Source organism: Nicotiana tabacum, chromosome 17, assembly GCF_000715075.1.
Source record: "Nicotiana tabacum cultivar K326 chromosome 17, ASM71507v2, whole genome shotgun sequence".
Classification (NCBI taxonomy): domain Eukaryota; kingdom Viridiplantae; phylum Streptophyta; class Magnoliopsida; order Solanales; family Solanaceae; genus Nicotiana; species Nicotiana tabacum.
Window position 1 is genome coordinate 84,722,692 of NC_134096.1, and position 26,217 is coordinate 84,748,908.

Genomic DNA, 26,217 nt, shown 5'->3' on the forward strand with positions numbered 1-26,217 from the left:
TTTAGGCTATCACAGTCCGGGGGGACAGACCCACTTGGACGGCGTGGGTTATAGCACACGAAAATATGGGAATCGGGCAGAATTTTAGTTTGTTGTCCGAAAAAAGCAAAAAATGAGGAATGATCATGGTGGGGCAGTGACTATGGTTCCATATGTCATATTTGATGGCCCGAAAATTTTTTAGGCGATCGGGGTCCGTCACCACTCGGAAGGCGTGGGCTATAACACACGAAAATATGGGAATCGCGTGGAATTCAAGTTTTTTGGCAGAAAGATGCAAACAATGAGGAATGCTCATGGTAGGGCGGTGACTATGGTTTTTTAGGTCGTATTTGATGGCCCGAAATTTTTTTAGGAGATCGGGGTTCGGGGGTCCCGGGACCACCTGGAAGGCGTGGGCTGTAGCACACGAAAATATGGGAATCGGGCAGAATTCTAGTTTTTTGGCCAAAAAATGCAAAAAATGAGGAATGCTCATGGCGTGGCAGTGACTATGGTTCCTTAGGTTGTATTTGATGGTCCGAAAATTTTTTAGGCGATCGGGGTCCGGGGGGCCGTGACTACTCGGAAGGCGTTGGCTATAGCACACGAAAATATGGGAATCGCGCGGAATTCAAGTTTTTTGGCCGAAAAACACAAAAAATCAGGAACGCTCATGGCGGGGCGGTGGCTATGGTTCCTTAAGTCGTATTTGATGGCCTGAAAAGTTTTTAGGAGATCGGGGTTCGGGGGTTCCGGGACCACCTGGAAGGCGTGGGCTATAGCACACGAAAATATGGCAATCGGGCAGAATTCTAGTTTTTGGCCGTAAAAAATGCAAAAAATGAGGAAAGGTCATGTCGGGGTGGTGACTATGGTTCCTTGGGTCGTATTTGATGGCCCATAAAATTTTTAGGCGATCCGGCTCCGTGTGGCCCTACCCATTGGGAAGGCGTGGGCTATAGCACACGCAAATATGGGAATCGGGCGGAATTCTAACTTTTTGGCCGAAAAATGCAAAACATGAGAAACGATCATGCCGGGGCGGTGACTATGGTTCCTTAGGTCATATTTGATGGCCCGAAGTAATTTTAGGCTATCACAGTTCGGGGGGCCCGGCCCACTCGGAAGGCGTGGGCGCACACGAAAATATGGGAATCGGGTGGAATTTTAGTTTGTTGGCCGAAAAAAGCAAAAAATGAGGAACGATCATGGCGGAGCAGTGACTATGGTTCCTTAGGCCATATTTGATGGCGCGAAAAAATGTTAGGCGATCGGGGTTCGGGGGGGCCGTGACCACTCGGAAGGCGTGGGCTATAGCACACGAAAATATGGGAATCGCGCGAAATTCAAGTTTTTTGGCGGAAAAATGGAAAAAATGAGGAACGCTCATGGAGTGGCAGTGACTATGGTTCCTTAGGTCGTATTTTATGGCCCGAAAAATTTTTAGGAGATCGAGGTTCGGGGGTCCCGGGACCACCTGGAAGGCGTGGGCTATAGCACACGAAAATATGGGAATCGGGCAGAATTCTAGTTTTTTGGCTGTAAAATGCAAAAAATGAGGAAAGGTCAGGTCGGTGCGGTGACTATGGTTCCTTAGGTTGTATTTGATGGCCCAAAAAATTTTAGGCGATCCGGCTCTGTAGGGCCCTACACATTAGGAAGGCGTGGGCTATAGCACGTGAAAATAGGGAATCGGGCGAAATTCTAACTTTTTGGCCAAAAAACGCAAAACATGTGGAATGATCATGGCGGGGCGGTGACTATGGTTTCTTAGGTCGTATTTGATGTACCGCAAAAATTTTAGGCGACCGGGGTTCGGGGATCCCGGGACCACTTGGAAGACGTGGGCTATAGCACACGAAAATATGGGAATCGGTCGGAATTCTAGTTGTTTGGCCGAAAAACGTAAAAAATAAGGAACGATCATGGCGGGGCAATGACTATGGTTCCATAGGTCATATTTGATGGCCCGGAAAAATTTTAGGCGATCGGAGTCCGGGGGGCCGTCACCACTCGGAAGGCGTGGGCTATAGCACACGAAAATATGGGAATCGGACGGAATTCTAGTTTTATTACCGAAAACTGCTAAAATTGAGGAATGATCATGGCGGGGCGGTTGCTATAGTTCCTTAGGTCGTATTTGATAGACCGGAAAAATTTTAGGCTATCGGGGTTCGGGGGTCCCGGGACCACTCAAAAGGCGTGGGCTATAGCACACGAAAATATGGGAATTGGGCGCAATTCTAGTTTTTTGGCCGAAAAACATAAAAAAAATGAGGAATGATCATGGCGGGGCGGTGACTATGGTTACTTAGGTCATATTTGATGGCCCGAAAAAATTTTAGGCTACCACAGTCCGGGGGGCCCGACCCACTTGGACGGCGTGGGTTATAGCACACGAAAATATGGGAATCGGGCAGAATTTTAGTTTGTTGTCCGAAAAAAGCAAAAAATGAGGAATGATCATGGTGGGGCAGTGACTATGGTTCCATAGGTCATATTTGATGGCCCAAAATTTTTTTAGGCGATCGGGGTTCGTCACCACTCGGAAGGCGTGGGCTATAACACACGAAAATATGGGAATCGCGCGGAATTCAAGTTTTTTGGCCGAAAGACGCAAACAATGAGGAATGCTCATGGTAGGGCAGTGACTATGGTTTTTTAGGTCGTATTTGATGGCCCGAAATTTTTTTAGGAGATCGGGGTTCGGGGGTCCCGGGACCACCTGGAAGGCGTGGGCTGTAGCACACGAAAATATGGGAATCGGGCAGAATTCTAGTTTTTTGGCCAAAAAATGCAAAAAATGAGGAATGCTCATGGCGTGGCAGTGACTATGGTTCCTTAGGTTGTATTTGATGGTCCGAAAATTTTTTAGGCGATCGGGGTCCGGGGGGCCGTGACTACTCGGAAGGCGTTGGCTATAGCACACGAAAATATGGGAATCGCGCGGAATTCAAGTTTTTTGGCCGAAAAACACAAAAAATCAGGAACGCTCATGGTGGGGCGGTGGCTATGGTTCCTTAAGTCGTTTTTGATGGCCTGAAAAGTTTTTAGGAGATCGGGGTTCGGGGGTTCCGGGACCACCTGGAAGGCGTGGGCTATAGCACACGAAAATATGGCAATCGGGCAGAATTCTAGTTTTTTGGCCGTAAAAAATGCAAAAAATGAGGAAAGGTCATGTCGGGGTGGTGACTATGGTTCCTTGGGTCGTATTTGATGGCCCATAAAATTTTTAGGCGATCCGGCTCCGTGTGGCCCTACCCATTGGGAAGGCGTGGGCTATAGCACACGCAAATATGGGAATCGGGCGGAATTCTAACTTTTTGGCCGAAAAATGCAAAACATGAGAAACGATCATGCCGGGGCGGTGACTATGGTTCCTTAGGTCATATTTGATGGCCCGAAGTAATTTTAGGCTATCACAGTCCGGGGGGCCCGGCCCACTCGGAAGGCGTGGGCGCACACGAAAATATGGGAATCGGGTGGAATTTTAGTTTGTTGGCCGAAAAAAGCAAAAAATGAGGAACGATCATGGCGGAGCAGTGACTATGGTTCCTTAGGCCATATTTGATGGCGCGAAAAAATGTTAGGCGATCGGGGTTCGGGGGGGCCGTGACCACTCGGAAGGCGTGGGCTATAGCACACGAAAATATGGGAATCGCGCGAAATTCAAGTTTTTTGGCGGAAAAATGGAAAAAATGAGGAACGCTCATGGAGTGGCAGTGACTATGGTTCCTTAGGTCGTATTTTATGGCCCGAAAAGTTTTTAGGAGATCGAGGTTCGGGGGTCCCGGTACCTCCTGGAAGGCGTGGGCTATAGCACACGAAAATATGGGAATCGGGCAGAATTCTAGTTTTTTGGCTGTAAAATGCAAAAAATGAGGAAAGGTCAGGTTGGTGCGGTGACTATGGTTCCTTAGGTTGTATTTGATGGCCCGAAAAAATTTTAGGCGATCCGGCTCCGTAGGGCCCTACACATTAGGAAGGCGTGGGCTATAGCACGCGAAAATAGAGAATCGGGCGAAATTCTAACTTTTTGGCCGAAAAACGCAAAACATGTGGAATGATCATGGCGGGGCGGTGACTATGGTTTCTTAGGTCGTATTTGATGTACCGCAAAAATTTTAGGCGACCGGGGTTCGGGGATCCCGGGACCACTTGGAAGACGTGGGTTATAGCACACGAAAATATGGGAATCGGTCGGAATTCTAGTTGTTTGGCCGAAAAACGTAAAAAATAAGGAACGATCATGGCGAGGCAATGACTATGGTTCCATAGGTCATATTTGATGGCCCGGAAAAATTTTAGGCGATCGGAGTCCGGGGAGCCGTCACCACTCGGAAGGCGTGGGCTATAGCACACGAAAATATGGGAATCGGGCGGAATTCTACTTTTATTACTGAAAACTGCAAAAATTGAGGAATGATCATGGCGGGGCGGTGGCTATGGTTCCTTAGGTCGTATTTGATAGACAGGAAAAATTTTAGGCTATCGGGATTCGGGGGTCCCGGGACCACTCATAAGGCGTGGGCTATAGCACACGAAAATATGGGAATTGGGCGTAATTCTAGTTTTTTGGGGCCGAAAAACGTAAAAAAATAAGGAATGATCATGGCGGGGCGGTGACTATGGTTACTTAGGTCATATTTGATGGCCCGAAAAAATTTTAGGCTATCACAGTCCGGGGGGCCCGACCCACTTGGACGGCGTGGGTGATAGCACACGAAAATATGGGAATCGGGCAGAATTTTAGTTTGTTGTCCGAAAAAAGCAAAAAATGAGGAATGATCATGGTGGGGCAGTGACTATGGTTCCATAGGTCTTATTTGATGGCCCGAAAATTTTTTAGGCGATCGGGGTCCGTCACCACTCGGAAGGCGTGGGCTATAACACACGAAAATATGGGAATCGCGCGGAATTCAAGTTTTTTGGCCGAAAGACGCAAACAATGAGGAATGCTCATGGTAGGGCGGTGACTATGGTTTTTTAGGTAGTATTTGATGGCCCGAAATTTTTTTAGGAGATCGGGGTTCGGGGGTCCCGGGACCACCTGGAAGGCGTGGGCTGTAGCACACGAAAATATGGGAATCGGGCAGAATTCTAGTTTTTTGGCCAAAAAATGCAAAAAATGAGGAATGCTCATGGCGTGGCAGTGACTATGGTTCCTTAGGTTGTATTTGATGGTCCGAAAATTTTTTAGGCGATCGGGGTCCGGGGCGACGTGACTACTCGGAAGGCGTTGGCTATAGCACACGAAAATATGGGAATCGCGCGGAATTCAAGTTTTTTGGCCGAAAAACACAAAAAATCAGGAACGCTCATGGTGGGGTGGTGGCTATGGTTCCTTAAGTCATTTTTGATGGCCTGAAAAGTTTTTAGGAGATCGGGGTTCGGGGGTTCCGGGACCACCTGGAAGGCGTGGGCTATAGCACACGAAAATATGGCAATCGGGCAGAATTCTAGTTTTTTGGCCGTAAAAAATGCAAAAAATGAGGAAAGGTCATGTCGGGGTGGTGACTATGGTTCCTTGGGTCGTATTTGATGGCCCATAAAATTTTTAGGCGATCCGGCTCCGTGTGGCCCTACCCATTGGGAAGGCGTGGGCTATAGCACACGCAAATATGGGAATCGGGCGGAATTCTAACTTTTTGGCCGAAAAATGCAAAACATGAGAAACGATCATGCCAGGGCGGTGACTATGGTTCCTTAGGTCATATTTGATGGCCCGAAGTAATTTTAGGCTATCACAGTCCGGGGGGCCCGGCCCACTCGGAAGGCGTGGGCGCACACGAAAATATGGGAATCGGGTGGAATTTTAGTTTGTTGGCCGAAAAAAGCAAAACATGAGGAACGATCATGGCGGAGCAGTGACTATGGTTCCTTAGGCCATATTTGATGTCGCGGAAAAATGTTAGGCGATCGGGGTTCGGGGGGGCCGTGACCACTCGGAAAGAGTGGGCTATAGCACACGAAAATATGGGAATCGCGCGAAATTCAAGTTTTTTGGCGGAAAAATGGAAAAAATGAGGAATGCTCATGGAGTGGCAGTGACTATGGTTCCTTAGGTCATATTTTATGGCCCGAAAAGTTTTTAGGAGATCGAGGTTCGGGGGTCCCGGGACCACCTGGAAGGCGTGGGCTATAGCACACGAAAATATGGGAATTGGGCAGAATTTTAGTTTTTTGGCTGTAAAATGCAAAAAATGAGGAAAGGTCAGGTCGGTGCGGTGACTATGGTTCCTTAGGTTGTATTTGATGGCCCGAAAAAATTTTAGGCGATCCGGCTCCGTAGGGCCCTACACATTAGGAAGGCGTGGGCTATAGCACGCGAAAATAGGGAATCGGGCGAAATTCTAACTTTTTGGCCGAAAAACGCAAAACATGTGGAATGATCATGGTGGGGCGGTGACTATGGTTTCTTAGGTCGTATTTGATGTGCCGCAAAAATTTTTGGCGACCGGGGTTCGGGGATCCCGGGACCACTTGGAAGACGTGGGCTATAGCACACGAAAATATGGGAATCGGTCGGAATTCTAGTTGTTTGGCCGAAAAACGTAAAAAATAAGGAACGATCATGGCGGGGCAATGACTATGGTTCCATAGGTCATATTTGATGGCCCGGAAAAATTTTAGGCGATCGGAGTCCGGGGGGCCGTCACCACTCGGAAGGCGTGGGCTATAGCACACGAAAATATGGGAATCGGGCGGAATTCTAGTTTTATTACCGAAAAATGCTAAAATTGAGGAATGATCATGGTGGGGCGGTGGCTATGGTTCCTTAGGTCGTATTTGATAGACAGGAAAAATTTTCGGCTATCGGGGTTCGGGGGTCCCGGGACCACTCAAAAGGCGTGGGCTATAGCACACGAAAATATGGGAATTGGGCGTAATTCTAGTTTTTTGGGGCCAAAAAACGTAAAAAAATTAGGAATGATCATGGCGGGGCGGTGACTATGTTACTTAGGTCATATTTGATGGCCCGAAAAAATTTTAGGCTATCACAGTCCGGGGGGCCCGACCCACTTGGAAGGCGTGGTTTATAGCACACGAAAATATGGGAATCGGGTAGAATTTTAGTTTGTTGTCCGAAAAAAGCAAAAAATGAGGAACGATCATGGTGGGGCAGTGACTATGGTTCCATAGGTCATATTTGATGGCCCGAAAATTTTTTAGGCGATCGGGGTCCGTCACCACTCGGAAGGCGTGGGCTATTAACACACGAAAATATGGGAATCGCGCGGAATTCAAGTTTTTTGGCCGAAAAACGCAAACAATGAGGAATGCTCATGGTAGGGCGGTGACTATGGTTTTTTAGGTCATATTTGATGGCCCGAAAATCTTTTAGGAGATCGGGGTTCAGGGGTCCCGGGACCACCTGGAAGGCGTGGGCTGTAGCACACCAAAATATGAGAATCGGGCAGAATTCTAGTTTTTTGGCCGAAAAATGCAAAAAATGAGGAATTCTGATGGCATGGCAGTGACTATGGCTCCTTAGGTTGTATTTGATGGTCCGAAAATTTTTTAGGCGATCGGGGTCCGGGGGGCCGTGACTACTCGGAAGGCGTTGGCTATAGCACATGAAAATATGGGAATCGCGCGGAATTCAAGTTTTTTGGCCGAAAAACACAAAAAATCAGGAACGCTCATGGCGGGGCAGTGGCTATGGTTCCTTAAGTCGTATTTGATGGCCTGAAAAGGTTTTAGGGGATCGGGGTTCGGGGGTTCCGGGACCACCTGGAAGGCGTGGGCTATAGCACACGAAAATATGGCAATCGGGCAAAATTCTAGTTTTTTGGCCATAAAAAATGAAAAAAATGAGGAAAGGTCATGTTGGGGTGGTGACTATGGTTCCTTGGGTCGTATTTGATGGGCCATAAAATTTTTAGGCGATCCGGCTCCGTGTGGCCCTATCCATTGGGAAGGCGTGGGCTATAGCACACGAAAATATGAGAATCGGGCGGAATTCTAACCTTTTGGCCCAAAAATGCAAAACATGTGGAATGATCATGGCGGGGCGATGAGTATAGTTCCTTAGGTCGTATTTGATGGCTCGGAAAATTTTTAGGCGATCGGGGTTCGGGGATTCCGGGACCACTTGGAAGGCGTGGGCTATAGCACACGAAAATATGGGAATAGGGCGGAATTCTAGTTTTTTGGCCGAAAATCGTAAAAAATAAGGAACGATCATGGAGGGGCAATGACTACGGTTCCATAGGTCATATTTGATGGCCCGGAAAAATTTTAGGCGATCGGAGTTCGGGGGGGCCGTCACCACTCGGAAGGCGTGGCTATAGCACACGAAAATAGGGGAATCGCGCGGAATTCAAGTTTTTTGGCCGAAAAACGCAAAAAATGAGGAACGATCATGGCGGGGCGGTGACTATGGTTCCTTAGGTCGTATTTCATGGCCCGTAAAAATTTTAGGAGATCGGGGTCCGTGGGGCCTTACCCATTGGGATGGCGTGGGCTATAGCACACGAAAATGTGAGAATCAGGCAGAATTCTAATTGGTTGGCCGAAAAACGCAAAAAATGAGGAATGATCATGGAGGGGCGGTGACTATGGTTAGTTAGGTAGTATTTGATGGCCCAGAAAAATTTTAGGCGATCGGGATCCGGGGATCCCGGGATCACTTGGAAGGCGAGGGTTATAGCACACGAAAAAATGGGAATCGTGCGGAATTCTTGTTTTTTGGGCGAAAAACGTAAAAAATGAGGAACAATCATGGCGGGGCAGTGACTATGGTTCCTTAGGTCCCATTTGATGGCCCGAAAACTTTTTTAGGCGATCCCAGTTCGGGGGGCCCGGCCCACTCGAAAGGCGTGGGCGCACACTAAAATATGAAAAACGGGCGGAATTATAGTTTTTTGGCCAAAAAACGCAAAAAAATGAGGTACGATCATGGAGGGCCGGTGACTATGCTTCCTTAGGTCGTATTTGATGGACCGGAAATATTTTAGGCAATCGGGGTCCGGGGGGCCCGGAACCATATGAAAGTAGCCCACAGAAATATGGGAATCGGGCGCAATTCTAGTTTTTTGGCCAAGAAGTGTAAAAAATGAGGAACGATCATGGCGGGGTGGTGACTAAGGTTCCTTATGTCGTATTTGATGGCCCAAAAAAATTTAGGAGATCGGGGTTCAGGGGTCTTGGGACCACTTGGAAAGCGTGGGCTATAGCACACGAAAATATGGGAATCGGGCGGAATCCTAATTTTTTGGCCGAAAAATGCAAAAAATGAGGAATGATCATGGCGGGGCGGTGACTATGGTTCCTTAGGTCGTATTTGATGGCTCAAAAACTTTTTAGGAGATCGGGGTTCGGGGGTCACAGGGCCACTTGGAAGGCATGGGCTATAGCACTCAAAAATATGAGAATCGGGCAGAATTCTAGTTTTTTGGCCGTAAAATGCAAAAAATGAGGAAAGGTCATGTCGGGGCGGTGACTATGGTTCCTTAGGTCGTATTTGATGGCCAGGAAAATTTTTAGGAAATTCGGCTTCGTGGGGCCCTACCCATTGGGAAGGCGTGGGCAATAGCACATGAAAATATGGGAATCGGGCGGACTTCTAGTTTTTTGGCCGATAATAGCAAAAATGAGCAACGATCATGGCAGGGCGGTAACTATGGTTCCCTAGGTCGTATTTAATGGCTAAAAAAAATTTTAGGCGATCCGAGTCAGGGGGCCCGGCCCACTCGGAAGGCGTGGGCTATTGCACATGAAAATATGGAAATCGGGCGGAATTCTTATTTTTTGGCCGAAAAACACAGAAAAAATAAGGAACGATCATAGCAGGGCGCTGTCTATGGTTCCTTAGGTCGTATTTTATGGCCAGAAATGTTTTGAGGTGATCCCAGTCCGGGGGGCCCGGCCCACTCGGAAGGCGTGGGCGCACACGAAAATATGGGAATCATGGGAAATTCTAGTTTCTTGGCCGAAAAACACAAAACAAAATGAGGAACGATCATGGTGGGCGGTGACTATGGTTCCTTAGGTCGTATTAGATGGCCCAGAAAACTTTTAGTTGATCGGGGTCCGGGGATCCCAGGACCACTTGGAAGGCGTGGGCTATAGCACATGAAAATATGGGAATCGGTCAGAATTCAAGGTTTTTGGCCGAAAAACGCAAAAAATGAGAAACGCTCATGGCAGGGCGGTGACTATGGTTCCTTAGGTCGTATTTGATGGCCCTAAAAAAATTTAGGAGATCGAGGTTTGGGGGTCCCGGGACCACTTGGAAGGCATGGGCTACAGCACACGAAAATATGGGAATCGGGCAGAATTCTAGTTATTTGGCCGTAAAATGCAAAAAGTGAGGAACGATCATGGCGAGGCGGTGACTATGGTTCCTTAGGTCGTATTTAATGGACCGGAAAAATTTTAGGCGATCCGAGTCCGGGGGTCCCGAGACCACTTGGAAGGTGTGGGCTATAACACACGAAAATTTGGGAATCATGCGGAATTCTAGTTTTTTGGCCGAAAAATGCAAAAAATGAGGAACGATCATGGCGGGGCACTGAGTATGGTTCCTTATGTCGTATTTGATGGCCCGGAAAAATTTTAGGTGATCGGGGTCCGGGGTGCCAGGGACCACTCAGAAGGCGTGGTCTATAGCACACGAAAATATGGGAATCAGGCGAAATTCTAGTTTTTTGGCCGTAAAACGCAGAAAAATGAGGAATGGTCATGGCGGGGGGGGGGATGACTATGGTTCTCTAGGTCGTATTTGATGTCCCGAAAAAATTTTAGGTTATCAGGGTCCGGGGGTGCCCGGCCCACTCGGAAGACGTGGGCTATAGCACACGAAAATATAGGAATCGAGCGGAATTTTAGTTTTTTGGCCATAAAATGCAAAAAATGAGGAAATGTCATGGAGGGGCGGTGACTATGGTTCCTTAGGTCATATTTGATGGCCCGGAAAATTTTTAGGTTATCAGGGTCCGGGGGTCCCGGGACCACTAGGAAGGCGTGGGCTATAGCACACGAAAATATGGAAATCGGGCGGAATTCTAGTTTTTTGGCCGGAAAATGCAAAAAATGAGGAATGCTCATGGCGGGGCAGTGACTATGGTTCCCTAGGTCGTATTTGATGGCCCGAAAATTTTTTAGGCGATCCGAGTCAGGGGGCCCGGCCCACTCGGAAGGCGCGGGCTATAGCACACGAAAATATGGGAATCGGGCGAAATTCTAGTTTTTTACCCGAAAAATGCAAACAATGAGGAACGATCATGACATGCTATGACTATGGTTCCCTAGGTGGTTATTGATGACCCGAAATATTTTTAGGCGATCCGAGAAAGGGGGCCCGTCCCACTCGGAAGGAGCGGGCTATAGAACACGAAAATATGGGATTGGGTGGAATTCTAGTTTTTTATCCGAAAAACGTAAAAAATGAGGAACTATCATGGCGGGGCGGTGACTATGGTTCCTTAGGTCGTCTTTGATGGCCCAAAAATTTTTTAGACGATCCCAGTCCGGGGGGCCCGACCCAATCGGAAGGCGTGGGCGCACACGAAAATAGGGGAATCGGGCGGAATTCTAATTTTTTGGCCGAGAAACTCAAAAAATGAGGAACGATCATGGCGGGGCGGCAACTATGGTTCCTTAGGTTTTATTTGATGGACCGGAAAAATTTTAGGCGATTGGGGGTTCGGTGGGCCCGGGCAAACTCGGAAGGTGTGGGCTATAGCACACGAAAATATGGGAATCGGCAGAATTCTAGTTTTTTGGCCGTAAAATGCAAACAATGGGGAAAGGTCATGTCGGGGCGTTGACTATGGTTCCTTAGGTCATATTTGATGGCCTGGAAAAATTTTAGGCAATCCGGCTCCGTGGGGCCCTACCCATTGGGAAGACGTATAACACACGAAAATATGGGAATCGGGCGGAATTCTAATATTTTGGCCAAAAAACGCAGAAAATGAGGAACGATCAAGGTGGGGCGGTGACTATGGTTCCTTAGGTCGTATTTGATATCCTAGAAAATATTAGGCTATCGGGGTCCGGCGGTCCCGGGACCACTTGGAAAGCGTGGGCTATAGCACACAAAAATATGGGAATCAGGCGGAATTCTAATTTTTTTGCCGAAAAATGCAAAAAATTAGGAACGATCATGGAGGGGCGGTGACTATGGTTACTTAGGTCGTATTTGATTGCTCTAAAAAATTTTAGGAGATCGGGGTTCGGGGGACCCGGGACCACTTGGAAGGCGTGGGCTATAGCACGAAAATATGGGAATCGTGTGGAATTCTAGTTTTATGGCCGTAAAATACAAAACGTGAGGAACAATCATGGCGGGGAGGTGACTATGGTTTCTTAGGTCATATTTAATGGCCCGGAAAATTTTTAGGCGATACGAGTCCGGGGGTTTCGGGACCACTTGGAAGGCGTGGGCGCATACAAAAATTTGAGAATCGGGCAGAATTCTAGTTTTTTGGCCGAAAAATGCAAAAAATGAGGAACGATCATGGAGGGGTGGTGACTATGGTTCCTTAGGTCATATTTGATGTCCCGAAAATATTTTAGGCGACCGGGATCCGGGGGGGCCGGGACCACTCGGAATGCGTGGGTTATAGCACACGAAAATATGAGAATCGCGCGGAATTCATGTATTTTAGCCGAAAAATGCAAACAATGAGGAACGATCATGGCGGGGTGGTGACTATGGTTCCCTAGGTCGTATTTGATGGCCCGAAAACTTTTTAGGGGATCCGAGTCAGGGGGCCCGGCCCACTCGGAAAGCATGGGCTATTGCACACGAAAATATGGGAATCGGGTGGAATTCTAGTTTTTTGGCTGAAAATCACAAAACATAAGGAATGATCATATCGGGGTGGTGACTATGGTTCCCTAGGTCGTATTTGATGGCCCAAAAAAAATTTGGGCGATCCGAGTCAGGGGGCCCGGCCCACTTGGAAGGCGTGGGCACACGCGAAAATATGGGAATCGGGCGGAATTCTAGAATTTTGAAAGAAAAACAAAAATAATGAGGAATGATCATGGCGGCGCGGTGACTATGGTTCCTTAGGTCGTTTTTGATTGACCGGAAAAATTTTAGGCGATCGGAGTCCGGGGGGCCGGGACCACTCGAAAGGCATGGGCTATATCACACGAAAATATGGGAATCTTGCGGAATTCATGTTTTTTGGCCGAAAAAAGTAAAAATTGAGGAACGATCATGGCGGGGCGGTGACTATGGTTTCTTAGGTCGTATCTGATGGCCTAGAAATTTTTTAGGAGATCGGGGGTCCCTGGTCCACTTGGAAGGCGTGGGCTATAGCACACGAAAGTATGGGAATCGGGCGAAATTCTAGGATTTTGGCCGTAAAATTCAAAAAGTGAGGAACGATCATGGCGGGGCGGTGACTATGGTGCCTTAGGTCGTATTTGATGGCCCAAAAAAGTTTTAGGAGATCAGGGTTCGGGGGTCCTGAGACCACTTGGGAGGCGTGGGCTATAGCACACGAAAATATGGGAATCGGGCGGAATTCTAGTTTTTTGGCCGATAAATGCAAAACATGAGGAACGATCTTGGCAGGGGGGTGACTATGGTTCCCTAGGTCGTATTTGATGGCCTGAAAATTTTTTAGGCGATCCGAGTCAGGGGGCCCGGCCCACTCGGAAGGCGTGGGCTATTGCACATGAAAATATGGGAATCAGGCAAAATTCTAGGTTTTTGGCCGAAAACCGCAGAAAAAATGAGGAACGATCATGGAAGGGCAGTGACTATGGTTCTCTAGGTAGTATTTGATGGCTCAAAAAACCTTTAGGCGATCCGAGTCCGGGGGGCCCGGCCCACTCGGAAGGCGTGGGCAATAGCATACGAAAATATGGGAATCGGGCAGAATTCTAGTTTTTTGGCCAAAACACGCAAAACATGAGGAACGATCATGGAGGGCGGTGACTATGGTTCCTTAGGTCTTATTTGATGACCCGAAAACATTTTAGGCGATCGGGGTCCGGATGGCCATGGACTACTCGGAAGGCATGGTCTATAGCACACGAAAATATGAGAATCGGGCGGAATTCTAGTTTTTTGGCCGCAAAACGCAGAAAAAATGAGGAACGATCATGGCGGGGCGGTGACTATGGTTCCTTAGGTCATATTTTATGGCCCAAAAACTTTTTAGGTGATCCCAGTCCGGGGGGCCCGGCCCACTCGGATGGCGTGGGCGCACACAAAAATATGAGAATCGGGCGGAATTCTAGTTTCTTGGCCGAAAAACGCAAAAAAATGAAGAACGATTATGGAGGGGCTGTGACTATGGTTCCTTAGGTCGTATTTGATGGACCGGAAAAATTTTAGGCGATCGAGGTCCGAGGGGCATGGGAACACTCGGAAGGCGTGGGCTATAGCACATGAAAATATGGGAATCGCGTGGAATTCAAGTTTTTTGGCCGAAAAACACAAACAATAAGGAACGATCATGGCGGGGCGGTGACTATGGTTCCTTAGGTCGTATTCTATGGCCCGGAAAAAATTTAGGAAATCCGGCTCCGTGGGGACCTACCCATTGGGAAGGCGGGGGCTATAACAAACGAAAATATGGGAATCAGGCGGAATACTAATTGTTTGCCCAGAAATATTTTAGTCGATCCCAGTCCGGGGGGCCCGGCGGGCGCACACAAAAATATGAGAATCGGGCGTAATTCTAGGTTTGTGGCCGAAAAACGCAAAAAATGAGGAACGATCATGGCAGGGCGGTAACTATGGTTCCCTAGGTCGTATTTGATGGCTCAAAATTTTTTTAGGCGATCCGAGTCAGGGGGCCCGGCCCACTCGGAAGGCGTGTGCTATTGCACACGAAAATATGGGAATCGGGCGGAATTGTTATTTTTTGGCCGAAAAACACAGAAAAAATGAGGAACGATCTTGGCAGGGCGGTGACTATGGTTCCTTAGGTCGTATTTGATGGCCCAAAAATTTTTAAGGAGATCGGGGTTCGGGGGTCCCGAGACCACTTGGAAGGCGTGCGCTATAGCACACGAAAATATGGGAATAGGGCAGAATTCTAGTTTCTTGGCCGAAAAATGCCAAAAAATGAGGAACGATCATGGAGGGGTGGTAACTATGGTTCCTTAGGTCGTATTTGATGGACCGGAAAATTTTTAGGCGATCCCAGTCCGGGGGAAAGGGACCACTAGAAAGGCGTGGGCTATAGCACACAAAAATATGGGAATCGCGCGAAATTCAAGTTTTTTGGCCGAAAAACACAAACAATAAGGAACGATCTTGGCAGGGCGGTGACTATGGTTCCTTAGGTCGTATTTGATGGCCCAAAAAAGTTTTAGGAGATCGGGGTTCGGGGGTCCCGAGACCACTTGGAAGGCGTGGGCTATAGCACACGAAAATATGGGAATCGGGCGGAATTCTAGTTTTTTGGCCGATAAATGCCAAACATGAGGAACGATCTTGGCAGGGCGCTGACTATGGTTTCCTAGGTCGTATTTGATGGCCTGAAAATTTTTTAGGCGATCCGAGTCAGGGGGCCCGGCCCACTCGGAAGGCATGGGCTATTGCACCCGAAAATATGGGAATCGGGCGAAATTCTAGTTTTTTGGCCGAAAAATGCAGAAAAAATGAGGAACGATCATGGAAGGGCGGTGACTATGGTTCTCTAGGTCGTATTTGATGGCCCGAAAAACCTTTCAGCAATCCGAGTCCGGGGGCCCGGCCCACTCGGAAGGCGTGGGCAATAGCACACGAAAATATGGGAATCGGGCAGAATTCTAGTTTTTTGGCCAAAACACACAAAACATGAGGAACGATCATGGAGGGCGGTGACTATGGTTCCTTAGGTCTTATTTGATGACCCGAAAACATTTTAGGCGATCGGGGTTCGGATGGCCAGGGACCACTCGGAAGGCATGGTCTAAAGCACACGAAAATATGGGAATCGGGCGGAATTCTAGTTTTTTGGCCGAAAAATGCAGAAAGAATGAGGAACGATCATGGAAGGGCGGTGACTATGGTTCTCTAGGTCGTATTTGATGGCCCTAAAAACCTTTAGGCGATTCGAGTCTGGGGGGCCCGGCCCACTCGGAAGGCGTGGGCTATTGCACACGAAAATATTGGAATCGGGCGCAATTCTAGTTTTTTGGCCGAAAAACATAAAAAATGAGGAACGATCATGGCGGGGTGGAGACTATGGTTCCTTATGTCGTATTTGATGGCTCGAAAATAGTTGTGGAGATCGGGGTTCGGGGGTCACGGGACCACTTGGAAGGCATGGGATATAGCACTCGAAAATATGGGAATCGGGCAGAATTCTAGTTTTTTGGCCGTAAAATTCAAAAAATGAGGAAAGGTCATGTCGAGACGGTGACTATGGTTCCTTAGGTCGTATTTGATAGCCCGGAAAAATTTTAGGAAATCCGGCTCCGTGGGGCCCTACCCATTGGGAAGGATTGGGCTATAGCACACGAAAATATGGGAATCGGGCGGACTTCTAGTGTTTTGGCCGATAACTGCAAAAAATGAGCAATGATCATGGCAGGGCGGTTACTATGGTTCCCTAGGTCATATTTGATGGCTCAAAAAAAATTTAGGCGATCCGAGTCAGGGGGCCCGGCCCACTCGAAAGGCATGGGCTATTGCACACGAAAATATGGGAATCGAGCGTAATTCTTGTTTTTTGGCCGAAAAACGCAGAAAAAATGAGGAACGATCATGGCACGGCGGTGACTATGGTTCCTTAGGTCATATTTTATGGCCCAAAATTTTTTTAGGTGATCCCAGTCCGGGGGGGCCGGCCCACTCGGAAGGCGTGGGCGCACACGAAAATATGGGAATCGGGCGGAATTCTAGTTTCTTGGCCGAAAAACGCAAAAAAATGAGGAACGATCATGGAGGGGCTGTGACTATGGTTCATTAGGTCGTATTTGATGGACCGAAAAAATTTTAGGCGATCGAGGTCCGGGGGGCACGGGACCACTCGGAAGGCGTGGGCTATAGCACACAAAAATATGAGAATCGCGCGGAATTCAAGTTTTTTGGCCGAAAAACACAAACAATAAGGAACAATCATGGCGGGGCGGTGACTATTGTTCCTTAGGTCGTATTTGATGGCCCAATATTCTTTTAGGAGATCCCAGTCCGAGAGGCCCGGCGGGCGCACACAAAAATATGGGAATCGAGCGTAATTCTAGGTTTGTGGCCGAAAAACGCAAAAAATGAGGAACGATCATGGCGGGGCGGTGACTATGGTTCCTTAGGTCATATTTGATGGCCCGAAAATTTTTTAGGCGATCCCAGTCCGGGGGCCCCGGCCCACTCGGAAGGCGTGGGCGCACACGAAAATATAAGAATCTTGCGGAATTCTAGTTTTTTGGGCGAAAAACATAATAAATGAAGAACGATCATGGCGGGGCGGTGACTATGGTTCCTTATGTCGTATTTGATGGCTCAAAAACTTATTAGGAGATTGGGGTTCGGGGGTCACGGGACCACTTGGAAGGCGTGGGCTATAGCACTCGAAAATATGAGAATCGGGCAGAATTCTAGTTTTTTGGCTGTAAAATGCAAAAAAAGAGGGAAGGTCATGTCGAGGCGGTGATTATGGTTCCTTAGGTTGTATTTGATGGCCTGGAAATATTTTAGGAAATCCGGCTCCGTGGGGCCATAACCATTGGGAAGGCGTGGGCTATAGCACACGAAAATATGGGAATCGGGCAGACTTCTAGTTTTTGGCCGATAACTGCAAAAAATGAACAACGATCATGGCAGGGTGGTAACTATGGTTCCCTAGGTCGTATTTGATGGCTCAAAGTTTTTTTAGGCGATCCGCATCAGGGGGCCCGGCCCACTCGGAAGGCGTGGGCTATTGCACACGAAAATATGGGAATCGGGTGAAATTCTTTTTTTTTGGCCGAAAAACGCAGAAACAATGAGGAACGATCATTGCAGGGCGGTGACTATGGTTTCTTAGGTCGTATTTTATGGCCCAAAAACTATTTAGGTGATCCCAGTCCGGGGGGCCCGGCCCACTCGGAAGGCGTGGGCGCACACGAAAATATGGGAATCATGGAAAATTCTAGTTTCTTGGCCGAAAAACACAAAAACAAATGAGGAACGATCATGGAGGGGCTGTGACTATGGTTCCTTAGGTCGTATTTGATGGACCGGAAAAATTTTAGGCGATCGAGGTCCAGGGGGCACGGGACCACTCGGAACGCATGGGATATAGCACTCGAAAATATGGGAATCGCACGGAATTCAAGTTTTTTGGCCAAAAAACTCATACAATAAGGAACGATCATGGCGGGGCGGTGACTATGGTTCCTTAGGTCGTATTTGATGCCCCAAAATTTTTTTAGGCGATCCCAGTCCGGGGGGCCCGGCGGGCGCACACGAAAATATGAGAATCGGGCGTAATTCTAGGTTTGTGGCTGAAAAACGCAAAAAATGAGGAACGATCATGGCGGGGCGGTGATTATGGTTCCTTAGGTCGTATTTGATGGCCCGAATTTTTTTTTAGGCGATCCCAGTCCGGGGGCCCCGGCCCACTCGTAAGGCGTGGGCGCACACGAAAATATGGGAATCGGGGGGAATTCTAGTTTTTTGGCCGAAAAACATAAAAAATGAGGAAAGATCATGGCGGGGCGGTGACTATGGTTCCTTATGTCATATTTGATGGCTCGAAAACCTTTTAGGAGATCGGGGTTCGTGGGTCACGGGGCCACTTGGAAGGCGTGGGCTATAGCACTCAAAAATATGAGAATCGGGCAGAATTCTAGTTTTTTGGTCGTAAAATGCAAAAAATGAGGAAAGGTCATGTCGGGGCGGTGACTATGGTTCCTTAGGTCGTATTTGATGGCCCGAAAATTTTTTAGGAAATCCAGCTCTGTGGGGCCCTACCCATTGGGAAGGCGTGGGCTATAGCTCACGAAAATATGGGAATCAGGCGGACTTCTAGTTTTTTGGCCGATAACTGAAAAATGAGCAACGATAATGGCAGGGCGGTAACTATGGTTCCCTAGGTCGTATTTAATGGCTAAAAAAAATTTTAGGCGATCGGAGTCAGGGGGCCCGGCCCACTCGGAAGGCGTGGGCTATTGCACACGAAAGTATTGGAATCGGGCGGAATTCTTGTTTTTTGGCTGAAAAACACAGAAAAAATGAGGAACGATCATGGCTGGGCGGTGACTATGGTTCCTTAGGTCGTATTTTATGGCCAGAAATTTTTTTAGGTGATCCCAGTCCGGGGGGCCCGGCCCACTCGGAAGGCGTGGGCGCACACGAAAATATGGGAATCGGGGAAAATTCTAGTTTCTTGGCCGAAAAACACACAAAAAAAAATGAGGAACGATCATGGAGGGGCTGTGACTATGGTTCCTTAGGTCGTATTTGATGGACCGGACAAATTTTAGGCGATCGAGGTCCGGGGGGCACTGGACCACTCGGAAGGCGTGGGCTATAGGACACGAAAATATGGGAATCGTGCGGAATTCAAGTTTTTTGGCCGAAAAACACAAACAATAAGGAACGACCATGGTGGGGCAGTGACTATAGTTCCTTAGGTCGTATTTGATGGCCCAAAAAAGTTTTAGGAGATTGGGGTTCGGGGGTCCCGAGACCACTTGGAAGGCGTGGGCTATAGCACATGAAAATATGGGAATCGCGCGGAATTCAAGTTTTTTGGCCGAAAAAACTCAAATAATAAGGAACGATCATGGCGGGGCGGTGACTATGGTTCCTTAGGTCGTATTTGATGCCCCAAAATTTTTTTAGGCTATCCCAGTCCGGGGGGCCCGGCGGGCGCACACGAAAATATGGGAATCGGGCGTAATTCTAGGTTTGTGGCTGAAAAACGCAAAAAATGAGGAACGATCATGGCGGGGCGGTGACTATGGTTCCTTAGGTCGTATTTGATAGCCCGAACGTTTTTTAGGCGATCCCAGTCCGGGGGCCCCGGCCCACTCGTAAGGCGTGGGCGCACACGAAAATAGGGGAATCGGGGGGAATTCTAGTTTTTTGGCCGAAAAACATAAAAAATGAGGAAAGATCATGTCGGGGCGGTGACTATGGTTCCTTATGTCATATTTGATGGCTCGAAAACTTTTTAGGAGATCGAGGTTCGAGGGTCACGGGGCCACTTGGAAGGCGTGGGCTATAACACTCAAAAATATGAGAATCGGGCAGAATTCTAGTTTTTTGGTCGTAAAATGCAATAAATGAGGAAAGGTCATGTCGGGGCGGTGACTATGGTTCCTTAGGTCGTATTTGATGGCCCGAAAATTTTTTAGGAAATCCAGCTCTGTGGGGCCCTACCCATTGGGAAGGCGTGGGCTATAGCTCACGAAAATATGGGAATCAGGCGGACTTCTAGTTTTTTGGCCGATAACTGAAAAATGAGCAACGATAATGGCAGGGCGGTAACTATGGTTCCCTAGGTCGTATTTAATGGCTAAAAAAAATTTTAGGCGATCCGAGTCAGGGGGCCCGGCCCACTCGGAAGGCGTGGGCTATTGCACACGAAAGTATGATCGGGCGGAATTCTTGTTTTTTAGCTGAAAAACACAGAAAAAATGAGGAACGATCATGGCTGGGCGGTGACTATGGTTCCTTAGGTCGTATTTTATGGCCAGAAATATTTTTAGGTGATCCCAGTCCGTGGGGCCCGGCCCACTCGGAAGGCGTGGGCGCACACGAAAATATGGGAATCGTGGAAAATTCTAGTTTCTTGGCCGAAAAACACAAAAAAAAATGAGGAACGATCATGGAGGGGCTGTGACTATGGTTCCTTAGGTCGTATTTGATGTACCGGACAAATTTTAGGCGATCGAGGTCCGGGGGGCACTGGACCACTCGGAAGGCGTGGGCTATAGGACACGAAAATATGGGAATCATGCGGAATTCAAGTTTTTTGGCCGAAAATCACAAACAATAAGGAACGATCATGGTGGGGCGGTGACTATGGTTATTTAGGTCGTATTTGATGGCCCAAAAATGTTTTAGGAGATCGGGGTTCGGGGGTCCCGAGACCACTTGGAAGGCGTGGGCTATAGCACACGAAAATATGGGAATCGGGCGGAATTCTAGATTTTTGGCCGATAAATGCAAAACATGAGGAACGTTCTTGGCAAGGCGGTGAAAATGGTTCCCTAGGTCGTATTTGATGGGCCAAAAAAATTTTAGGCAATCCGAGTCATGGGGCCCGGCCCACTCAGAAGGCGTGGGCTATTGTACACGAAAATATGGGAATCGGGCGGAATTCTCGTTTTTTGGCTGAAAAACGCAGAATAAATGAGGAACGATCATGGAAGGGCGGTGACTATGGTTCTCTAGGTCGTATTTGATGGCCCAAAAAACCTTTAGGCGATCTGAGTCTGGGGGGCCCGTCCCACTCGGAATGCGTGGGCTATAGCACACGAAAATATGGGAATCGGGCAGAATTCTAGTTTTTTGGCCAAAACACGCAAAACATGAGGAACGATCATGGAGGGTGGTGACTATGGTTCCTTAGGTCTTATTTGATAACCCGAAAAATTTTTAGGCGATCGGGGTCCTGGTGGCCAGGGACCACTCGGAAGGCGTGGTCTATAGCACACGAAAATATGGGAATCGGGCGGAATTCTAGTGTTTTGGCCGTAAAATGCAGAAAAAATGAAAAATGGTCATGGCAGGGCGGTGACTTTGGTTCCTTAGGTCGTATTGGATGGACCAAAAAAAATTTAGGCGATCCCAGTCCGGGGGGCCCGGCGGGCGCACACGAAAATATGGGAATCGGGCATAATTCTAGGTTTGTAGCTGAAAGACGCAAAAAATGAGGAACGATCATGGCGGGGCGGTGACTATGGTTCCTTAGGTTGTATTGGATGGACCGAAAAAATTTTAGGTGATCGGGGTCCGGGGGACCGGGACCACTCGGAAGGCGTGGGCTATATAGCACACGAAAATATGGGAATCGGGCGCAATTCTAGTTTTTTGGATGAAAAACATAAAATATGAGGAACGATCATGGCGGGGCGGTGACTATGGTTCCTTATGTCGTATTTGATGGCTCGAAAATAGTTGTGGAGATCAGGATTCGGGGGTGACGGGAACACTTGGAAGGCGTGGGCTATAGCACTCGAAAATATGGGAATCGGGCAGAATTCTAGTTTTTTGGCCGTAAAATGCAAAAAATGAGGAAAGGTCATGTCGGGGCGGTGACTATGGTTCCTTAGGTCGTATTTGATGGCCCAGAAAAAATTTAGGAAATCCGGCTCCGTGGGGACTTACCCATTGGGAAGGCGTGGGCTATAGCACACGAAAATATGGGAATCAAGCGGAATACTAATTGTTTGCCCAGAAATATTTTAGGCGATCGGGGACCGGGGGTCCCGGGACCACTTGGAAGGCGTGGGCTAGCACACGAAAATATGGGAATCGGGCGGAATTCTAGTTTTTTGGCCGAAAAATGCAAAAAAATGAGGAACGATCATGGCGGGGCGGTGGCTATGGTTCCCTAGGTCGTATTTGATGGCCCGAAAATTTTTTAGGCGATCCGAGTCAGGGGGTGGCCCACTCGGAAGGCGTGGGCTATAGCACACGAAAATATGGCAATCGGGCGAAATTTTAGTTTTTTTGCCGAAAATGTTAAAACATGAGGAACCATCATGGCGAGGCAGTGACTATGGTTCCTTAGGTCGTATTTGATGGCCCGAAATATTTTTAGGTGATCCCAGGTAGGGGGTCCCGGCCCACTCGGAAGGCGTGGGCGCACACAAAAATATGGGAATCGGGTAGAATTATAGTGTTTTGGCCGAAAAATGCAAGAAATGAGGAAAGATCATGGCGAGGCGGTGACTATGGTTCCTTATGTCATATTTGATGGCTTGAAAACTTTTTAGGAGATCGGGGTTCGGGGGTCACGGGGCCACTTGGAAGGCGTGGGCTATAGCACTCGAAAATATGACAATCGGGCAGAATTCTAGTTTTTTGGCCGTAAAATGAAAGAAATGAGGAAAGGTCATGTCGGGGCGGTGACTATGGTTCCTTAGGTCGTATTTGATGGCCCGGAAAAATTTTAGGAAATTCGGCTCCGTGGGGCCCTACCCATTGGGAAGGCGTGGGCTATAGCACTCGAAAATATGGGAATCGGGCGGACTTCTAGTGTTTTGGCCGATAACTGCAAAAATGAGCAACGATCATGGCAGGGCGGTAACTATGGTTCCCTAGGTCGTATTTAATGGCTAAAAAATTTTTTAGGCGATCCGAGTCAGGGGGCCCGGCCCACTCGGAAGGCGTGGGCTATTGCACACGAAAGTATGGGAATCGGGCGGAATTCTTGTTTTTTGGCCGAAAAACACAGAAAAAAATGAGGAACGATCATGGCAGGGCGGTGACTATAGTTCCTTAGGTCGTATTTTATGGCAAGAAATATTTTTAGGTGATCCCAGTCCGGGGGGCCCGGCCCACTCGGAAGGCGTGGGCGCACACGAAAATATGGGAATCGTGGAAAATTCTAGTTTCTTGGCCGAAAAACACAAAAAAAAAATGAGGAACGATCATGGAGGGGCTGTGACTATGGTTCCTTAGGTAGTATTTGATAGACCGGAAAAATTTTAGGCGATCGAGGTCCGGGGGGCACTGGACCACTCGGAAGGCGTGGGCTTTAGGACACGAAAATATGGGAATCGTGCGGAATTCATGTTTTTTGGCCGAAAATCACAAACAATAAGGAACGATCATGGTGGGGCGGTGACTATGGTTCCTTAGGACGTATTTGATGGCCCAAAAACGTTTTAGGAGATCGGGGTTCGGGGGTCCCGAGAACACTTGGAAGGCGTGGGCTATAGCACACGAAAATATGGGAATCGGGCGAAATTCTAGTTTTTTGGCCGATTAATGCAAAACATGAGGAACGTTCTTGGCAAGGCGGTGAAAATGGTTCCCTAGGTCGTATTTGATGGCCCGAAAAAATTTTAGGCGATCCGAGTCATGGGGCCTGGCCCACTCAGAAGGCATGGGCTATTGCACACGAAAATATGGGAATCGGGCGGAATTCTAGTTTTTTGGCCGAAAAACGCAGAATAAATGAGGAACGATCATGGAAGGGCGGTGACTATAGTTCTCTAGGTCGTATTTGATGGCCCGAAAAACCTTTAGGCGATCCGAGTCTGGGGGGCCCGTCCCACTCGGAATGCGTGGGCTATAGCACATGAAAATATGGGAATCGGGCAGAATTCTAGTTTTTTGGCCAAAACATGCAAAACATGAGGAACGATCATGGAGGGTGGTGACTATGGTTCCTTAGGTCTTATTTGATAACCCAAAAAAATTTTAGGCGATCGGGGTCCGGGTGGCTAGGGACCACTCGGAAGGCGTGGTCTATAGCACACGAAAATATGGGAATCGGGCGGAATTCTAGTGTTTTGGCCGTAAAACGCAGAAAAAATGAAAAATGGTCATGGCAGGGCGGTGACTTTGGTTCCTTAGGTCGTATTGGATGGACCAAAAATTTTTTAGGCGATCCCAGTCCGGGGGGCCCGGCGGGCGCACACGAAAATATGGGAATCGGGCGTAATTCTAGGTTTGTAGCCGAAAGACGCAAAAAATGAGGAACGATCATGGCGGGGCGGTGACTATGGTTCCTTAGGTCGTATTTAATGGCCCGAAATTTTTTTTAGGCGATCCCAGTCCGGGGGCCCCGGCCCACTCGTAAGGCGTGGGCGCACACGAAAATATGGGAATCGGGGGGAATTCTAGTTTATTGGCCGAAAAACATAAAAAATGAGGAAAGATCATGGCAGGGCGGTGACTATGGTTCCTTATGTCATATTTGATGGCTCGAAAACCTTTTAGGAGATCGGGGTTCGTGGGTCACGGGGCCACTTGGAAGGCGTGGGCTATAGCACTCAAAAATATGAGAATCGGGCAGAATTCTAGTTTTTTGGTCGTAAAATGCAAAAAATGAGGAAAGGTCATGTCGGGGCGGTGACTATGGTTCCTTAGGTCGTATTTGATGGCCCGAAAATTTTTTAGGAAATCCAGCTCTGTGGGGCCCTACCCATTGGGAAGGCGTGGGCTATAGCTCACGAAAATATGGGAATCAGGCGGACTTCTAGTTTTTTGGCCGATAACTGAAACATGAGCAACGATAATGGCAGGGCGGTAACTATGGTTCCCTAGGTCGTATTTAATGGCTAAAAAAAATTTTAGGCGATCCGAGTCAGGGGGCCCGGCCCACTCGGAAGGCGTGGGCTATTGCATACGAAAGTATTGGAATCGGGCGGAATTCTTGTTTTTTGGCTGAAAAACACAGAAAAAATGAGGAACGATCATGGCTGGGCGGTGACTATGGTTCCTTAGGTCGTATTTTATGGCCAGAAATTTTTTTAGGTGATCCCAGTCCGGGGGGCCCGGCCCACTCGGAAGGCGTGGGCGCACACGAAAATATGGGAATCGGGGAAAATTCTAGTTTCTTGGCCGAAAAACACAAAAAAAAAATGAGGAACGATCATGGAGGGGCTGTGACTATGGTTCCTTAGGTCGTATTTGATGGACCGGACAAATTTTAGGCGATCGAGGTCCGGGGGGTACTGGACCACTCGGAAGGCGTGGGCTATAGGACACGAAAATATGGGAATCGTGCGGAATTCAAGTTTTTTGGCCGAAAAACACAAACAATAAGGAACGACCATGGTGGGGCAGTGACTATAGTTCCTTAGGTCGTATTTGATGGCCCAAAAAAGTTTTAGGAGATTGGGGTTCGGGGGTCCCGAGACCACTTGGAAGGCGTGGGCTATAGCACATGAAAATATGGGAATCGCGCAGAATTCAAGTTTTTTGGCCGAAAAAACTCAAATAATAAGGAACGATCATGGCGGGGCGGTGACTATGGTTCCTTAGGTCGTATTTGATGCCCCAAAATTTTTTTAGGCTATCCCAGTCCGGGGGGCCCGGCGGGCGCACACGAAAATATGGGAATCGGGCGTAATTCTAGGTTTGTGGCTGAAAAACGCAAAAAATGAGGAACGATCATGGCGGGGCGGTGACTATGGTTCCTTAGGTCGTATTTGATAGCCCGAACGTTTTTTAGGCGATCCCAGTCCGGGGGCCCCGGCCCACTCGTAAGGCGTGGGCGCACACGAAAATAGGGGAATCGGGGGGAATTCTAGTTTTTTGGCCGAAAAACATAAAAAATGAGGAAAGATCATGTCGGGGCGGTGACTATGGTTCCTTATGTCATATTTGATGGCTCGAAAACTTTTTAGGAGATCGAGGTTCGAGGGTCACGGGGCCACTTGGAA